Source organism: Pararge aegeria, chromosome 7, assembly GCF_905163445.1.
Source record: "Pararge aegeria chromosome 7, ilParAegt1.1, whole genome shotgun sequence".
NCBI lineage: Eukaryota > Metazoa > Arthropoda > Insecta > Lepidoptera > Nymphalidae > Pararge > Pararge aegeria.
Window position 1 is genome coordinate 19,603,416 of NC_053186.1, and position 17,609 is coordinate 19,621,024.

At 35.7% G+C, this 17,609-nt stretch overlaps 1 protein-coding gene across 1 annotated transcript in view; it reads right to left on the reverse strand.

Moving 5' to 3' along the window:
• The window catches only part of LOC120625135, a 99,169-nt gene that overhangs the window by 81,075 nt on the left and 485 nt on the right, over positions 1–17,609 (reverse strand). The gene's annotated exons all lie outside the window — the stretch shown is intronic.

Sequence of the window (17,609 nt, forward strand, 5' to 3'; positions counted from 1 at the left end):
ACAGAAAAATAACAACTTCGGAAATAAATGTTATACTAGCTAAAAAGTAAATAATTTCTTGTATAAATCAGGTTGAATCCTCTATACTATGCAATATATACTATACTAGCGGACCCCAGCGCCATCTGTCGGGCTGATTTGTGAATCTAAACCATCCAGGGTGCCACCCAAACGCATACCGAAAAATTCATTCAAATCGGTCCAGCCGCTTAGGAGGAGTTCAGTGACATACACACGCACACAAGAAATATATATATAAAGATATTGTATATAGGTGTACAATATATGGTATATATTGCATGTGCCTATTAATTGCAGCGGCAACCACGCCTTTCTGACCGACACAGCATGGCAACAACGCCGTTTTGCAGCAGAAATAAGCGACTGACTATCGCCCGCGACTTTATTTGATCATATTTGATGCGACCGTCTTCAGAATGCAAACTATATCTAAGCAATATGTTGGCAATATGCTTTTACCTGCGAAGACATGCGTAGTTAAATAAAACTATATTTTTTAATCTCGCGGGACCGGGAAACGGTTGCTAATGTAAGCTACGAATGCTGCAAATTTCTTCAAAATCGATGCAGTGCTTGAGCATAGGTAACAAATAAACAAATTAACGAACAGATTCATAATTCAGCTTCGCGGGAATTTACATTTGCTTTGAAAGTTAGACGCATCTCTACCTGTATTCTTAGTGATTAAAGTTGTTACATCTTTTTCATTGTTTTAGTACAAGAGCAACCGGTTTTGTGCATTATTTTCTGTCGCCAATCATTTTTCGAGTCGGTTGTAATACCACCACCCGCCAGTCATGTGATGTATTTACGAGTATAATGGTTTAGTCATTATATTCAATTACTTGCAAAGAACATTATTATAGTCAATCGAACAACTCGTTATGTAAGATACACCAGAGAACTATCGGTGGTGTTAAGTAAGTAAATATAGACTAAGAGTTAGTAACTTCTTTGTACCACCTACAGCTGCACGACCAACGAGTACAGGTACCTAACCTACAGTATTTTTTCTTTTATTTTGTCCTTTGTCCTTTAACACCTTGTAGTTCATAGGGCCAACGCTACTTTTTAACCGAATCCAAAAGCGAGGAAGTTATATATTCGGATGTTTTTTTTATTTGCATAACTCCGTCAAATAAGCTAAGCAGCATTGTTGCAATGTTGTGTTCCGGTCAGAAGGGCGTGGTAGCCTGTGTAATGACAGGTACATGATCGGCTTATCACTTACGCCTGAAATTGATGGACACAGGACAGCATATTGTATAGGACATGCTCGTTGCATGCCCTATAGAGTTTTTTTTTTATATTAATAGCGGGCCAACGAGTACGTGGGTCACCTTCTCGTTGGCCCGCTATGAATAAGTGATCACCGCCGCCCATAAACATCTGCAGCACCAGAGGAGCCACCGATGCGTTACCGGCTTTTAAGGAATTTGTTTATCCGCCCCTTGAATAACCCTAGATTGTATTTTTGAGGAAACACATCAGATGGGAGGTTGTTCCATAATTTGCAAGTGCGCGGTTTACGGCAAGGTAAATATTTCTGGATTCGTCTTCATAACGTACGTACATAGCAATTAGTCTGCGACGGTGCCAACAACGAAAAGGAGTCCACGACAAACTCGGCGGGTGTTATTTTTGTTATCACCATCTTATTGTCATTTAAACCTATTAAAGGTTTCTGCGTCAATACTAAGCCCCCAGATCTTAGACTAGGTATTCGTATTTGCGATGGCAATTACACATTTCGTATGACTGTATGACATTACTTATATGAGTGTTAAAATATTGAATCGGGCGAATTGACGTCATCTGTGGACAATCTATGTATTTATCTAGCAACTTAAGCCGGGTCCAGATAGGTATAGTTTGCCCGATACGATCAATATCATTCGTCGTAGCGCTTTGTTGGTGCTTTTCGGTTTACTTCATATCATATACATAGTACATACAATAACAAATTGTCCAGTTAGGTATATGTAAGCTCTTCTTCGATAATCGAACAAAAACAATGCAAAAGTTGGGTATGAATCGCTCTAACATCATTCCTATGTGTTACATGGATATGAGATTATAACTAAAACCTTTCGGTAATGGGTCGTGGGCTTCCCCGTCCCGTTTGGAAATTGCATAGCTTCAGTATCACTTAACTATAAAAGAGAAACATCTGTGAAATACATATAACTTATAGGTATAGAGACCGCTTATCATGATGTACAACTTCACCCAGTCATGATACGCGTTGCACAACTGCCCCGTTTGTCTAGTGGTTAGCATGAATTCAAATTCAAAAATTCAAATTCAAAATTCAAAATTCAAAATTCATTTATTTCAAGTAGGCCTTATACAAGCACTTTTGAAACGTCAAGTCTGTCCGTGTGTAGTGACTCTACCACCGGTTCGGAAGGCAGATTCTACCGAGAAGAAGCCGGCAAGAAACTCAGCAGTTGCTCTTTTCCAACATCAAAAATTTACATTTTATATTTTAACATTCATTTTTCTATCTTGTGAGAGATGAAAGCGGAGCCGGATGCTTCCAAGCAACCTTGTCATTAAGAAACTCATCAATTGTATAATAACCTCGCTGTAATAAATGTGTTTTAACACATTCTTTAAGCTTATGGATTGGTAGGTCCAAAATTACCTTAGGAATCATATTATAAAAGCGTATACTCAATCCCACAAATGACTTCTGCACCTTTCGCAGACGATATGCAGATGTCACTAATTTATGACCATTTCTTGTAAGTCGACTGTTTATATCCACTTTTTGTTTATAAAGACTAATATGTTGTCTTACAAATACTATATTGTTATAAATGTATTGTGAGGCTACCGTAAGTATACCAATTTCTTTAAATTTTTCACGGAGGGATTCACGTGATTTAAGTTTATATATTGACCGTACAGCTCTTTTCTGCAATATGAATATAGTTTCAATATCAGCAGCTTTGCCCCATAATAAGATCCCGTAAGACATCACACTATGAAAGTACGCGAAGTAAACAAGTCTTGCTGTTTCTACGTCAGTAATCTGTCTAATTTTCCTGACGGCGTAGGCAGCCGAGCTTAGTTTACCTGCTAGTGTATCTATATGGGTACCCCACTGAAGCTTACAATCCAAGGTCATGCCCAGAAAAACTGTGGAATCTTCCATTTTTAGTGATTCTCCATTTATTATTATATTTTTATTAACTTTCTTTACATTTGGTAAAATAAAATAAATTCCACACACTTAGTTTTTGTGTTGTTCATGTTCGACGATGTTCTGAGATCCCCGGGTCGGGCCAGTGAATAGTATTAGGTTTTATACGCGTCGGGGATACGGGTACAGTCCGGATAGGGCAAATGATAGATATGTGGACCCGGCTTTCAACGTGCTTGTGCAACGAGGTCATAGGGCTCGGGTCTGTGGATTTGAGCTTTAGTAATTTGTGTCATCTCGCGGTTTTAATGGAATGCTAAAATATCTAAGTTTAATGGCCTCTATGGCACAATAGTGGAATTAATAATTTCGGAATTTTCTCTCGTCTGGTTTGGTGAGAGGTATCGGCCGTAGCTAGTTGCCATAGTAGTAGTAGTTGTTGTAGTTGTAATATATATATATATATATAAATATATATATTTTATTTATATATTTGTATAATTTAAAATCTTATTTATTGCACCACCTACCTCTTATCTATGTTTTTTTCCTTTTACGTCATTGGTTGCCGGGAAGAAATCGCTAAGTAGCGATAAGGCCACCAAATTGTACTCTCATGATATGTATTTATATCTCTGTAACTATTTTTTTCTTTGGTGTACAATAAAAGTGTATTCATTCATACATTCATTTATTCACCCCACCGACAAAGACATTCCGCCAAGAATCATTAAGCGTTCAGTTGCAATACCGCGTAGTATTAGGTATTAGTAGTATATTATATATAGGGCTATGGGTGTAAGATTACTGCCACAGCCCCAACATATTATCCAGCTACCATCTTCGACTGCATCGTCACTTACTGCCAGCAAATAAATAAATCTAAGTGAGCAAATAGGTACTTTCAAATCGATATAAAATACAGTAGGTATTTTTATGATTAAAGTCTCACGTTGGGAGAGGCCTTTAGTCCATCCGTGTACTAAAGGCCTTTAGGCTATAGGCTAATAAAGGCTGTATTCGATACAAAAAAGGCCAAGTTGGGAAGTCACCATCATCCTCCCGGCTTTAAGAATTTAAGTGGTTATTTTAAACTTTCCTTAGAATCATAATATTTTTTCCGATTTCTCAAAGAATTTTTGTTTCAAATTTCATTTCGACAGACAGACAGGCAGGCAGGCCTTTATGGTAATAGATTAGTCATAGATAGATCAAAATTGAAGAAAATTTTTTGGTCTTTTTTTCTATATTCGAAAAACAATACCTACTACTGCGACAATACACACATCGCCATCTAGCCCCAAAGTAAGCGTAGCTTGTGTTATGGGTATTAAGATGTCTTGTTAACCACTTGTGAAATGAGGAGTCAGCGATCCTCTAAAATTACAATTTGTGAGAGTTTGAGCGGAACCTATTTGCGGTTTGTGTCAAGTAACAAGTAAAAGTGTTTTCGATATTAAATAACGACGATTGTCTGGAAGCCTGTAATCTTGTTAGACATCTTGTAATACTTGATTATTTCTAAATCCATAGCTTACATTATAAGTGCGAAAGTTCTGTTTTGTTTGTTAGCTACTGATGTTCGGCACAACCACTTTCTAACCAACTAACTGTGTTTCCTGCTACATAAAACTTGAGTACCTTCAAGGCACGAGTGAATAGGCTTTTTCTAGGCAAGCGTGTTCCAACCTAGACCTCAACATTGCTTTCTATCTGGCATGATTGTCATCAAACGCTGGTGTATCGTTATTAAAAACAAACCAAACATCTATACAAACGTTTGTAGTTGGTACATACTGTGTAGTAGCTATATACAGTACAGTAGCTTGCAGGCTGTACATTTCTATCACAGGAAAGAATTCCGCAGGGCATAAGATATGAAATTAGTTATGCAGGATACTTTTTAGCCCTGGTAAATTAATGGAAAAAAGCTCGAGGTTTTTAAATATTGGATATTGAGGGTACATTGCCGAAGATCTGTATGGTGTGGAATATAAGGATTGAAGAAATTATAAATGACACCATACAGATTCCCCTGCTTGTCGCGGAGTAGGTATAGCAAATCACGTTGTTAAAAAATCACGGCGTATGTTGCCAAAATGTTTATTGGTGGCTTCGGCCATGGCTAGTTACCACCCTACTGACAAAGACGTGGGTTAGGGGCATGAGTATTATTTTACTGCCATATCCTTAGATTGCTACCTATCTTGCAAACAAACTGTAAATTACAGAAAAAGAAAAAAAACTAAGCTAAGGTTAAATTCAACCCTCCTTGGTTCAGTATTGAAAAGTGAAAATAAACCCTGCGTATGGCACTAGATAGACGAAGCAGTAACGGAACTCTGAAGAATCACCATTGATGGTAAGTGAGGATGCAATCTAAGATGGTAGCGAGCTAACCAGTTAGGGAGTATGCCAGTTATATTTAAACCGTACCCCTAATCGGTAAGTTCGCGTCATCGTACCGGAACGCTAAATCGCTTAGCGGCACGTCTTTGTCGGCGGGGTGGTAACTAGCCATGGCCGAAGCCACCAGATCAGACAAAGGAAAATTCTGAAATTATAAATTCCTAAAATCACACTACGGGGAATAAACCAACGAAAAAAACCGCTTCGCCAGTGAGTTTGTCAAAAACTGGTACTACATAAAAATCCATTCACTTGATATTCTATGCCGCTGACACTTTCTCGTGCCACTGAGATTTTTGTAATATTAGCTGCCGTGGCCTCGGTTTAGTGTGGTTCTCAATCCAGTACAGTTTTTAAGTATCTATGCAAAATTGCATCACATGGCATTTCTTAATTTTTACCCCTATATATAGCTAAGCCACTAAATAGCTTTGGTTCTTATGCTTATGTTGATACTTTAATTATGCTATAAAACATTATTGAATATCTATCGACGCTGATCTGGTACCACCTTGGTAGTTTTATTTATTAATTTAGCTCAACGCTGATAATGGTTGATAAATTTTTACAAAACATGTATAAATTTGATAACATATGCTGCCTGCAATTTGTGCCTGCGCATAGTTTTTTAATTGAATAATGCCTGTTATAACTAAATCGCCTTAATCGGATACCTAGTGATTTAGGTGATTCCCAGAGAAAAAAAAGGTTTCACGAATGTCTAACAACGTTAGGCGCCTAACGTAACGACTACGATTCGGCGGATCCTAAAGTTCATAAGACTCGTAAACTGATACTTAAACAGATAAAAAAAAATTGGGTTTTTTTAATAATCTTACATCCATACAAAAATATGATAATGCAAACACAAAATACCACACCCTGTGGCAAGAACCATAGACAAGTTAGGTTACATGACTTGCCTAGTGAAAATCGATTGGTGAAAGGTAAACAAATGCGTAGGAAATCTTCTTTGAATAGGCGGTAATTACTTAGGCATTAGGAAGCGATGATAGCGCTTTGGGCAGGAGGTCGACCTCACTTTCGGGGGGCCGAATTCGAATCCCAGCCCCTCTAACTTTTCTAAGTTCTTTGCGTTTTAAGTAATTCAAATTTACTTGCTTCAAAGGTAAAGAAAAACATCCTAAGGACGTGCATGCCTAAGAGTTCGACATAATGTTCTCAAAGGTGTGTGGAGTTCACCAATCCGCAATGGGCCAGCGTGGTGGACTACAGCCTTAACCCCTTCTCATTGTGGGAGAGGACCCGTGTAGTGGGCCGTTAATGGGTTGATGTGATGATGATGACTTAGCATTGCATTGAAAACGGTCATAAAGGCAGCTACTTACTGCTAGAAGTTCCTACTGATTTGGGTAGTTGTTAAGCTAGGATAAGTGAACAAGAAGTTCAGGTTGGCGTAATCATTTTGTTAAATTGATTTGAAAAACGATGTAATTAAATTTAAAGTTCTCCTAAACAGTGAAAAAATGTTAACCAACATTTTATAACTGCGCTTTAGCATTTTCCAGATCCTCGTTTCTAAATAACCGAGAATCTGGAGCCCTAGATTGACCTTCAAATACTTTCTCTGCTGATTGCTCAGGTAAGTCCCATCAAATCTCGTTATACTTGGTTAATCAGAAGACGCAAATATTGGTCTTAATGGCTATTTAAGTATGTCATGATATCACGACCTTGATTCGTACTAAAAGCCTCCTAATAGATTCTTGAGTACCTATATGCGCAACACTGAAGTGAAAAGGTCAACGTTGCCGATTCTGTTGAAAACGAATCTCTAATCTAAATTGACGAATCTAAGAAATAGTGCTGTCCTTTTCACATAGAAGCTCGTAGATAAGGACATTTTCTTTTAGTCAAGTCAAAAATATCTGTATTCAAGTAGGCAATAGATTGCACTTATAAAGAGTCTTAAGAGAGAGAAATATGTACACGGTAGTGAGATGATGGCGATAACCATATTCGTAAGCTTAAAACTAAAGCACCGAGGGTTCCAAACGCGCCCTGGTCTAAGCCAACAACAAACTTAGCTGGTTGGTCTAATTTGTTATCACCCTCTCACATTGTCATTAAAATTGTTAGAAGACCTGGTTAGAGCAATAATTCACACCCAAGCTTTTTTATCGATTACGAAGGCCTTTATACTAAATTAGGACTTTTCTATAACCTTACGTTTGTACGAGTACAAACTTTGAACTTTTTAAGAGATTACCAAGATGTCAATGGGTAGTTTATTGTTGTATTGTGTAAAATGCAATTTCCTTAATTTTTTGTAACTTAGTACATTGTACTGCCTAAACTATTGTTTTACTTCTAATGTACAAATTATTGCAGACAATTCTTTTTTCTTAAATCTAGAAATATTTTTATGAACATACATTATATTTTCGAATATGTATTATTGCAATATTAACTACACTATCATTACTTTAAGACGTTTCAATTTAGTTGATAACGGAAGCGGCTCCACCGTATAATTACAAAAATTTACGACGAAAACCCATGATGAACAAACACGCGAACCTCAAAACGGGCTTTTAAAGACATTCGTGACTAGCTATGCCTCGCCATTTCAACCCATCCCCCAACCGGTTTCTACGCAACAGCGTAGCGGAACGCTAAATCGCTTAGCGGCACGCCTTTGTCGGTAGGGTGGTAACTTACCACGGCCTCCCATCAGAGCAGACCAGAGAAAATTCAAATATTATAAATTCTAAATAGGGAATAAGTCCCGACTAATTTTTTCATTCCTTTTTATATTTAGGTAGAATATAATTTCCAATAGTAAACATTTAATAATAATTACAAACTAACAGTAATATTTACGAAAAATATAAGCCGTCTAACTGTTCACTTATGGGCATGGTACCCAAAATATTGCCCCTTTGAATTGCTAGACTTAGCCGTTGGGCTAAATAAGCGCCAGCTTGGGTCACTAGAAGCCAAGAGTATTTTTTGGGAAACGATGTTAAGAATTTTTTTTTTTGGCCGAAGACCAAGGCCCCATACTCTTAAACAAATAAGGGAGTATTTATGGCGCTTAAGCACTTGAGCAGATTCGGCAGCTGCTGACGTTTTTTAGGACGTACTCGGTAAGTGAGAAGCTGCCAACGTATCATCGTACGTACGTTAAACGTACATCAATTGGGAATTGAATCTGGGACCTACCACACTAACCACAGCGCCAGGAAGGTTATCAAAAGATTGATTTAGATCCGTCTACTTGTTGATACGTTATTATATGAAATGTCAAACAGGTTTAGCAGAAATTACATCAGATCAACGACCAGCGTGCTTGACCCACATACCCACAACACAGTGATCACGAGTGACAAACGAGTCGCAGCTCGTCTCACTAATGCTGGACTCGGAAACTGTTCACCCGTAAACTCCGTGTTTATTTACTTTAAATGTTAACTTAAGTAATCTTTTATTAAATTTAAGTGTAAAGTTTGTTTTAAAATTATATAAAAATACAAGTGTGATAAAAAACGAAATGAGATTTAATGTAGGTAATTTCGCCCTACAAAGACTATATTATTATAAATGTAATGATTTATATATATATTTATTATACTATATTACTTGTATATATTGAAAATTAATTTGAATAAATAAATAAAGTAGAGACACACACACACACACACACTCCCACTCCCAATCACACACGCACACTCCCACACACACATGTTAAATTGTTACCGGCCCACTACAGAGCACGGTCTGCTGGACCCAAGCGACACAAGACCGTAGTATTTGTGACTCCGTACAAAATGTCCAGCAGTGTACGTGCATTTGTTGACATGATGATGTTGAAGACAGAGCGCGGGTTTCCTCTCAGAATGAGAAGGACTTAGTCCGTAGTCTGACACGCGGACCAAATGCGGATTATTGAAATTCCTACCTTTTAAGCAAGTACCTTCAGAATTTCCAAAAAACAGAGGTATGCACCGATCGAACTGTCCCCCGAAAATGAGGCTGAAATTATACCAACTATGCTATCATCGCTTGTGACAACCGCACCTAACCACTCTCCTTTTTTTGGCCGATTGGCGTAGTGTGCAGTAACCCTGCTTTCTGAGTCCAAGTCCGTGGGTTTAATTCCCACAATTGAATAATGATTGTGTGATGAACATGCATGTTTTACAGTGTCTGGGTATTTTATCTGTATATAATAAGTATTTATGTATATTATTCGTAAAAGTATTCATCTGTTACCTTAGTACCCATAACAAAAGCTACGATTCTCTGGGGCCAGATGGCGATGTGTGTAATAGTATATTTATTAATTCATTTAAAAACAAACCGCGGGAATCGAACTCGGGATCCGTAGAACCATGTGCAATGCTAACCACTAGAATCACAAGGTTCCCAGAGTTAATTCGCATCTAATTAACACTTGGGATTCACGTACCTTCGATACGACATAACAAAAGAGAAGATATTATCAAAGCACTGAAATGAATCGACATTCGTCATCTTGTATAAGTGCAAATTATCGCTGGATATTGACGTCTAGAACGTTTCATAATTATACAGGAAAGCACGCAAGAACAAGTTGGTGAAGACTAGAAAAACACAAGGTCAAAGCTTTAGTTTTATTAAGAGGAATCGTTTGGTTGACTTTCGAAAACGAAATAAATAGTCATGTGTTATCGATACCAGTATGTATCTTCGTGTTTTGATAAAAATGGGGTCGATACAAACCGACTATACGTTTCAAAACTAGACCAGTAACCTGCAACGTAAAAATAAATAACAACTAAAAGATCGAGATGGTATTGGACGTTTTGGCACGCGAGATCACATCGTCGATGATTAAGATTTAATGTATTCTTGATTAGTTAAATAAATATACTACGGCACAACACACATCGCCATCTAGCCCCAAACTAAGCGTAGCTTGTGTTATAGATGACTCGTGATTTTTTTTATGAATAATAGGTATATATAAATACTTATATAATACAAATAAACACACTGAAAAATATTAACGTTCATCACACAAACATTTTTAAGTTGTGGGAATCGAACCAATCGGTCGTCAAGTTAGTTTGAAATACGCCAAAACCTACATTAGTTTAGAAATTTTAACTTCTGTCTTTACTTAGTATTCAAGTGGTTTAAATTGTCACATATCTTTTTACTTATTTCAACATACATTCCTGTAACTTGATCCAACGGGCCTTTTACACAGATATGCGAGATAATAAAGTTTTTTTATTACAAAGTATTATTAATCAGTAGTAAGGGGGACCGATGTCTATAAGACATAACTAATTACAAAGTTATGATCGCAATTTTTTTGGCGAAAAAGAACCAACTTCGTAATAGAACTAAAAAGCAAGTACTAAGGAAAGTATTTAGTAATTTAGATATACCCACCTACCATAAAAAACAAAAAAATAAAAACAAAAACGGTTGAAACCTTTTCCTTTTTAAAGTCGATTGCAAAACGCGCAGTCACAACCACAACATTAGTTGAATTGCCATATAATATATACTTTGACATAAATGGATACCCCTATCGAACTATCCTTGTATGTGTAATAATCTGATATAATATATTACAAGGAAAAATTAGAATAAATTATTAATAAATATATGGGCCTTGCAATATATTTATTAATAATTTATTCTAATTTTAATTTGTTATTAATTATTGTTGTTTTTTATTTATTTTATTTTTGCATCTGAGTTTCTTTTATATTCATTTTATTTAAGTCTCTAAATTTTGTATATGGGTCCCCAAGCTGAAATAAAATGATTTTATTTTTATTTTATTATTATTCCTTGTAAAACTGAAATCAATTACTAATTTGTCAACACTCATGCCATTATTAGATGGCGTTACGAACAAAAAGGTCAAAGTTCTTTTCAACCCAAGGCCTAAGTTAAACCAGCAGCTTATTGTGTTTGCAAGTAAACAATAAGCTAATGGTGGTTCGGAGTGAACAAATAATCCACCGGCTGGGAAGTGAGCCGCGTGGTGCAATCGTCTCGCCAGACACAATATCGTGATTGTTTTGTCGCGGATTTATTGCTCAACTTTTTTATATAATGTCTCGTATGATTGCTTATGAGATTCCATGATTACAGTATACACATATTGAATTTTATCTTCTATCAATACTGTACCTACTAGCAAAATCTTGCCAAAAGTGCCAAGTATTCGTTTTACGGGACCGTATTACTAAGACTTCGATAAGCGTCCGGGCAGGCAGATAAAGATCTCATGAACTGTGATATTTAGACAGTTTACACTTTTTTGCTGTTTCTATAGATCCATAGTACGGAACTCCGTGTCCGACTCGCACTTGGCCGGTTTTTTAGGAGATTTGTTTATTTTTCAGTTTTATTCTTCAGAAAACTTGGATATCTATCAATTAGAGACTCCTTTTTATTGACATATGTAGTGCTTACATATTATCAAAAGAGGGATACAATTGGCTTTGATCGGTTTTGCCGTCTATATTAAAAGTAATATCTAAACAATATCTTCTACTACCTGAGTCACCTAGCGTAAAAATTTGGTAGATAAATTAAAAAATAAGCATCAAACTGACCTCTGCCTTATTTTTTTTTTTTTTTTTTTTTTTTTTTTTTTATATACTACGACAATACACACATCGCCATCTAGCCCCAAAGTAAGCGTAGCTTGTGTTATGGGTACTGAGACAGCTGATGAATATTTTTTTTATGAATATAATACACATAAATACTTATAATATACAGATAAACACCCAGACACTGAAAAACATTCATGTTCATCACACAAACACTCTCCAGTTGTGGGAATCGAACCCACGGCCTAGGACTCAGAAAGCAGGGTCGCTGCCCACTGCGCCACTCGGCCGTCAATTTATAAGTCGGTTAATAATATAAGTACAATAACCTTGCAAGAAACAAATCACAAGGCTCCATAAAGATTTCTGAGCCGAGGTTTATGCGGTAAATACTTTATTAAAAGTAATAAAAATTAAAAATAGGTTAAAAATAAAAAAAAACACTGGTAAGTATGAACGTTTAATACCTACCTACACCTCAATATTTGTTGAGCGTAAGTGAAATGGTTAAATACTCAATAGGATTCTCATTTAACGTAAATAGTTATCTCTTAGCTTAGTGAGTGAAGTTTCGGCTCTACTCTCTTGGAGACAGAGTTCGCGCACGGCACGCATATGCACCACTGACTTTTGGGAGTTATGTGCGTTTTTAATTTATGCAATTTAAATTTCACATGCTTTAAACGGTGAAGGAAAACATCGTTAAGAAACCTGCATGCCTGACAGTTCTCCACATTGTACTCAACAGCGTGTGAAGTTTACCAATCCGCACTTGGCCAGCGTGGAGCGACAGAACGGTAACGGGTTGGTAAATAATTATCTTAAAGATTAAGTTCTTACACGTTTACGTTGTGCTTCGGGTTGCTATAAGAGTAGGTCAAATGTTGAAAAGATAAGTCTTAAGTATTATTACTCTTATTTTCTTTTTTATCTTGCCTCCATCGCGAGCTATTTGGAGTCTGCTCAACGTCATCAAACTTGAAGACAGACCTGTTGTTTTCATTTTGGCATGTTTTTATGGTCGACCGTCCGCCTGACGTCAACCATCTTCGTGAATTATTTTGTTGGTGGAATAACCGCCACTTTCGGTTCAAAGGGCAACCTCATGATTTCAATCCGAGTGCCAAGTGAGAGATTATCTACCTACGTTTTTTTATTTGATCGCGTAAAAGTTAACTAATCGATAGAGCGTCATCCTGGGACGAAATATCCCATTATTTCAACTAGGGTCAGCTTCTTTATAAAATTGAATTGTTATTTTAGGAATTCGTATTTATTTTATTGAATAGTTAAAAGAAATAATCATAATAATATTTGACTTACTGCGAGTGTTTATGTCACGTGATATCTATGTGTATTTTCGTAAATATGCGATTTGATACAACTTCAGTCTCTTTCCTAAGAGACTTGGCACCCAGCCGGCAGCCAATGTATAATCTCTCAGCGCACGCAACACGGAATCTCTCAAAAGGAAATATTTCGCGTTCTAGCTCCATTTTTCATGAAAGCTCCGCTCCTATTAGTCGTAGCGTGATGTTATATAGCCTAAAGGCTCTCTTGATTAACAGAAAAAGATATTTATCCAATTCGAACCAGTAGTTCTTACTTTTTACGCTTAGCGCGTTCTACCAAACACTCTTCAACTCTTTATAATATGAGTAAAGATGGTTTTAGAACAATATATATACTTATTCGATGCCTCTTGTGTGTGTTTCATATTACTGTAGATAATGGTCGGCATTCCCTATTTGTTAGCGTCTTATTGCAACCAAATCGCTCGATCTCTGTTCATCGATTACGTTCGCCAAAGGTTCAATTTTTAATAACAACTCGTTAACTCTAAAAAACCGTAAACTTAGGCAATGTTTACGGTTTTTTACCAAACCCATGGGATCCCAAAAACTGTTTGTTTTCTTGGATAAAGTAGCCTATAGCGGTCCTTTCAACTGACTCAAATATAAATAAAATGAAATTGATTGATTCCTTAGGTTGGTTGAAGAAAGACAAGTAATCGAGCAAACTTTCGCATTTATAATATTAGTAAGGATTCCAGTTTTAGGAATAATCTGTTCAACTCGTAAAATTGGTAAAAACTCCCAAAATTTTATGAGTAAGTTAAAACAGTACATGGATCTATCCACCCATCATTCGTTTCATCTAGAAAATTAGATTCACTACTAAGTAACGGATAATTTTCCTACGACCTTTGTATTGTGACTAAGCTGTTTATACCTGGCTCGTAATATATCTAATGAAGTCGGTAGTCGTTTGCAGAAATGTTATATAAATATTCTTAGGTAAGATTAATAAAGTTACGTTAATTATTTGTATTTTCATTAAATTTCAGTAATACTAAGTCATTAGTAGGTACCTAATTTTATAATTTTTTTTAATGTTATTACTTATTATCATCATCGGTCCATTGTGGATTGGTAGACCCCACATTCCTTTGGGAAAATTATGCAGAACTCTTAGGCTTGCAGGTTTCCTCACGATCTTTTCTTTCACCGTTGAAGCAAGTAATATTTTTATTACTTGAAACGCAAAAAACTTGGGATTCGAATTCGGCCCCCCGAAAGTGTAGTCGAGCTCCTAACCACTGCGCTATCACCGCTTCTACTTACACTTTATTTCTTCAGAGAAAATAAATATGCATAAAAAATTACGGAACCGACAGAATTTGATCCTGCTGACCTACTTTTCAAAAGACCATAATACAATTTATCTCACTTTAATATTAACCTATGAAAAGCATACTGTAACTACAATGTTTCCTACAGATGTTACTCAGTCTACAGTCGCTATTAAAAAGGTAGGATGTTTTTTTTATGCATTTTAAAATTTAACCTATATTGCTGTGATTTCTATTGTAGTATGTACTCCAATTTTTAAACTTCACTAAATAAGGCGGTCCACAAAGAACAAAAGTTGGTTTAAAGTTGGAGTTAGGTACCGGGTTCAGGGGAGATTTGGGTATTTATTATTACCGAATTTTCTCTGGTCTGGCTTAAGCGATGGCTAATTACAACCCTACCGACAAAGACGTGCCGCTAAGCAATGTAGCCTCCGGTATGATGTCGCGTAGATTCAAATTCAAATTCATTTATTTCAAGTAGGCCTACTTTATAAGCACTTTTGAAACGTCAAGCATGTATGTTTGTAGTGACTCTACCACCGGTTCGGAAAGCAGATTCTACCGAGAAGAGCCAGCAAGAAACTCAGTAGTTGCTCTTTTCCAACGTCAACATTTACAATCATTTTACTATCTTCCGGGAGATGAGAGAAAAAGTAGAACCCAATTAGGGGTATTGGTTAAATATAACTGCCATACTCCCCAACAGGCTAGCCCGCTACTTAGACTGCATCATCACTTATTATGAAAAATTGATGAATGCTACATTGCCGAAGATTTGTTTGGTGTGGAGTATAAGGATTGAAGAAATTATAAATTACGCCATACAGATTCTCCTGCGGACTATAGCAAATTAAGCTTTTCATAATATATCACGGATTTCCGCAAAGTAACGCCTGCTTCTATCCAATATCCAATGCATCATCACTTACAACCAGGTGAGATTGTCAAGAGCTAACGTGTAGCGTTATTAAAAAACTCACTAAACTCCATATTTAACTTGTGATAAACGACTGAGACACCGAGAGGTACCTTTGCATCGTTCGAGTCCATGTAGAACTGAGGTGCATCGATAATGCAGTCGTATTTATATCAAAATACCCACCAAGTCAATGTCATGAACATTGGTTGTTAATTAAATATAATTTTAATTGTTTTTGAAAAATATCTATTAACTATTTAAAAAATATCTGGCAAAAATTTTTGTTTATTTAAACACTTTATAAATTTACTGTAACATGTGATGATTATGTGTCTTATAGTGTAAAAATATTTTCATAACCTTTTAGTGTGAAATAAGTATGTTCGCCCTTTCAATGAGCTCTGTGCCAAAAATCAAATTGATTATTCGCTTAGTTATAGCGTGCAGAAAGGATAAACAAACATACAAACTTTTAAATGGTACCATTACATACATTTATTACAAACACACCAATATAATTTGTGAGGCACGCATCTGTTTGTATAAATATTATAATAACTACTTTACATTTTAAAAACTGTATGTACCTACATTCTTGTGAATAAATTATTATTATTATTATTAAATTTATAACATTAGTTAGGATTATAGAAAAAAATACAAACCAAAATAACATACATAAGACGATTTAATAGCAGAAGCATAAAAAAATACCTTACGTAGGTATTTTTTATAATGTAAAGGATAAATAAACAGGTATTGATACTTGAAAGTAAAGGATAACAAGTACAGCTTTGGTGGTCAAGTTTGCAGTAAATTTTCAAGTTTCTTTCTTAACCTTCGATAAATTCAATACAAGTGTTAACAACGTCCATTTTATGAAAAAAATAATCAAAAAATTGTTAAACTTGAATCATAAACTACTTTTTTATAGATGATACTGCTACAATAGTGGGCTTATAAACAATGATTAAATGTTCCTGAAGTGCTCTCTGGGGCACGGGGGTGGATACAGTCAATTTATTTTATTTCTTTGTGGGTTAGGACTTCTGCCTCAATTCCCACTACTGGAAAATGTTTGTGGGATGAGCATGAATGCTTTTACAGTGTCTGGGTGTTCATATGTATATTCTAAAATATTCATAAAAATATTCATCAGTCATTTCAGTATTCATAAGACAAGCTACGCTTACTTTGGGGCTGGATGGCGATGTGTGTATTATCGTAGTATATTTATGTTTATTATAATTTACAGGGCCGAGTTAGAGTCCCAGCAACTTTTCTAGCTGTAATATGCAACTAATCTTATTAAGTGTTCTAGGTATAAACGAAGAGGAACTGCTCATCTTTATTTCTGTGCTCTGGCAGTTGGGAGAAATTTTATTCCTTTTTAGTGAATACCAGTGCAGTATGTTTAATAAAGGTTTAGTAAAGGGTAAGAAAAGTTCAGAATTTAATCAATTAATTAGTCAGCAATTATGTCAATTAATTCATTGCAACAGTGAAAAAAAAAATCATGAATTCCGTCATAATATCTTCTCAAGTCATATTTCTCTATTATGCAAGGTCAATAGATATAAATACGGGCACTTTTATTCTTAAAATTCTTATTGCATGGCTATATATAACTTTATATAATAAACTGCCAGACTCCAATAAAAAATGGCCAATATAAATTTTCAATATTTTCAAAATACTTAACGATAAAACTTACTACAGTGTTAACGAATCTTTAAATGATCATTTGATCTAAAATTTTGGCTTGAAATCTTTAACTATAATTATTATTTCCTTAATTAAATTCATTTTTTTTTTCTTTTTTCGAATGAGTTTAAATCTTTTTAAACTCATTCGATTATGTAGGAATGTATTTTAATTATTGTAAAACAACTT